The sequence below is a fragment of the Coregonus lavaretus genome, assembly GCF_964263955.1.
Source record: "Coregonus lavaretus genome assembly, contig: HAP1_SCAFFOLD_3684, whole genome shotgun sequence".
In the NCBI taxonomy this organism is placed as follows: domain Eukaryota; kingdom Metazoa; phylum Chordata; class Actinopteri; order Salmoniformes; family Salmonidae; genus Coregonus; species Coregonus lavaretus.
The window spans coordinates 30,001-33,084 of NW_028163648.1; the positions used below are offsets into that span (position 1 = coordinate 30,001).

Genomic DNA, 3,084 nt, shown 5'->3' on the forward strand with positions numbered 1-3,084 from the left:
AACAAAAAAACAGAGCAAACTAGAATGCTGTTTGGCTCTAAACAGAGAGTACACAGTGGCAGAATACCTGACCACTGTGACTGACCCAAACTTAAGGAAAGCTTTGACTATGTACAGACTCAGTGAGCATAGCCTTGCTATTGAGAAAGGCCGCCGTAGGCAGCCTGGCTCTCAAGAGAAGACAGGCTATGTGCACACTGCCCACAAAATGAGGTGGAAACTGAGCTGCACTTCCTAACCTCCTGCCAAATGTATGACCATATTAGTGACACATATTTCCCTCAGATTACAGAGATCCACAAAGAATTCGAAAACAAATCCAATTTTGATAAACTCCCTTATCTACTGGTTGAAAAACCAGTGTGCCATCACAGCTGCAAGATTTGTGACCTGTTGCCACAAGAAAAGGGTAACCAGTGAAGAACAAACACCATTGTAAATACAACCCATATTTATGTTTATTTATTTTCCCATTTGTACTTTAACTATTTGCACATTGTTACAACACTGTATATAGACATATATATATATATAGAGGTCCTCTGTAGCTCAGCTGGTAGAGCACGGCGCTTGTAACGCCAAGGTAGTGGGTTCGATCCCCGGGACCACCCATACACAAAATAATGTATGCAGGCATGACTGTAAGTGGCTTTGGATAAAAGCGTCTGCTAAATGGCATATTATTATTACAAACCTTTTTATACTCCATCATAGTGCCAAGGTAAGGTAGGGGTTTGGGTCCAGGGATTCCCATCTTAGTGAATACACCATAGGGCCAGTATCCATACCTATACACATACACACACATTAACTAGTAATATATTCTAGAGAAGTATTTCCAAAAAATAAAAAAATATCTTTAACTCTGCATTGTTGGAAAATGACCCCCAAGTAAGCATTTCACTGTTAGTCTACACCGGTTAACTACTATGCATGTGGCATATAACATTTGATTTGATGTAATACAATTTCATTTGAAGTCCTTACACCACTATGAGGGTGATGAGGAGGGCCAGGAGTGTCCAGGTCTCAGCAGAGAAGTAGGGCAGAAAACTCATCTTTCCTCCGGTTCGGCTCCCTGCTGCTTCTAAAAACAAAGGTCCCGTTTTCTCTCAGGCTCGGTTCGAGTTCACTTGTCCAATGGTCTGACAGGTTTTGAGTTGTTTTTTTCTGTCCGGTTCTAGTGCGGTTCGACTACCGACCTTTGCTCTTCTCGGTATTCTGCTTGGGACAGTACAACTTGCGCGTGATTGTTGTATCCCGTCGGAAAAGCACCTGTGTGAAGCTAGCCACAATAAGGATGAGCCACAATGGAATTTGCAGTTCGCCTTCAGAATAAGAGTCCCATATTGAAACTGATGCAAACGGATACAAATAGTGGAATAATGCCATATTTGGACCAGGTAAAGCTGAACAAGGTTGGAATGTTGTTATATTAATTAAACTAAAGACAATAAGTAGTTAATTTGACACCCAAAAATAATAGTTAAAGTCACACTGTGGCTGTATTAGACTTCAGAATTGCATTGGGGCAAACTTCTATTGCACTGTACAGTGTTACCTCTGGATCTTGGGTCCATGAAACGTGAAGAATTTACACTAATATTAGCGTCGTAGCTCTTCCTGCAGGACTTTAACTGTGAGAAATCACCTGATTGAGATGATCTTGTCAACATCTACGTGCATTAATATCATAGGCAAATTGACTTTGGGGCTAATTCACCACATGAGGAAGTGAAAACTCAAAAACACATTAGCTAGATCGCTAACACTAAATATAACATCCACTGCTAGTATCATGTATTAATCTAACAGCACATTTTATGTCCTAAAAAAAACTTTGCAGTTGTAGCCTTTACATAAAAAAAAAAAATGAGGGGTTCAATTGGTATTGGTGTGTTGGTACCGATCACATGTACCATCCTCCTCCCTTACCTCTTCAAGGAATATCCCATAAGCCTCTACATTATGGACAAGGTATGTGTATGAAAACCATTATCAAAACAGTTTATTTTTTCATTCCCATTTACCACAAAAAAACTAGATATGAATACTGTAGTGTGCATGTTTTGTTAATCATCTGTATAATTACTATTTTGGGGATTCACAGACTTCACCCTCCCTACACCTCTGAAGCAGGAAGCACCAGTGACTCTGTTAATAAAAAAAAGTGGTCAGATGACGCAGATGCTAACCTACAGGACTGTTTTGCTAGCACAGACTGGAACATGTTCCGGGATTCTTCAGATAGCATTGAGGAGTACACCACATCAGTCACTGGCTTCATCAATAAGTGCATCGATGATGTCGTCCCCACAGTGACTGTACGTACACACCCCAACCAGAAGCCATGGATTACAGGAAACATCCGCACTGAGCTAAAGGGTAGAGCTGCCGCTTTCAAGGAGCGGGACTCTAACCCGGACGCTTATAAGAAATCCCGCTGTGCTCTCCGACGAACCATCAAACAGGCAAAGAGTCAATACAGGACTAAGATTGAATCGTACTACACCGGCTCTGACGCTCGTCGGATGTGGCAGGGCTTGAAAAATATTACAGACTACAAAGGGAAGCACAGCCGCGAGCTTCCCAGTGACACAAGCCTATCATACGAGCTAAACCACTTCTATGCTTGCTTCGAGGCAAGCAACACTGATGCATGCATGAGAGCACCAGCTGTTCCGGATGACTATGTGATCACGCTCTCCGTAGCCGATGTGAGTAAGACTTTTAAGCAGGTCAACATTCACAAGGCCAGACGGATTACCAGGACGTGTACTCCGAGCATGTGCTGACCAACTGGCAAGTGTCTTCACTGACATTTTCAACATGTCCCTGACTGAGTCTGTAATACCAACATGTTTCAAGCAGACCACCATAGTCCCCGTGCCCAAGGACACTAAGATAACCTGCCTAAATGACTACCGACCCGTAGCACTGACGTCTGTAGCCATGAAGTGCTTTGAAAGGCTGGTCATGGCTCACATCAACACCATTATCCCAGAAACCCTAGACCCACAAAATTTGCATACCGCCCCAACAGATCCACAGTTGATGCAATCTCTATTGCACTCCACACTGCCC

General features: G+C 42.7%; 1 pseudogene across 1 annotated transcript in view; it reads right to left on the reverse strand.

Annotated features, from left to right (window-relative positions):
• The window catches only part of LOC311117918 (cytochrome P450 3A27-like), a 27,120-nt pseudogene extending 25,713 nt beyond the window's left edge, over positions 1–1,407 (reverse strand). Inside the window, exons 1-3 of the transcript in view lie at positions 1,199–1,407; positions 988–1,132; positions 695–788 (exon numbers count right to left, since the gene is read on the reverse strand). The product of the transcript in view is annotated as a cytochrome P450 3A27-like (transcript). The remainder of the gene's footprint in view (positions 1–694; positions 789–987; positions 1,133–1,198) is intronic.
• Positions 1,408–3,084: the final 1,677 nt, after the last annotated feature.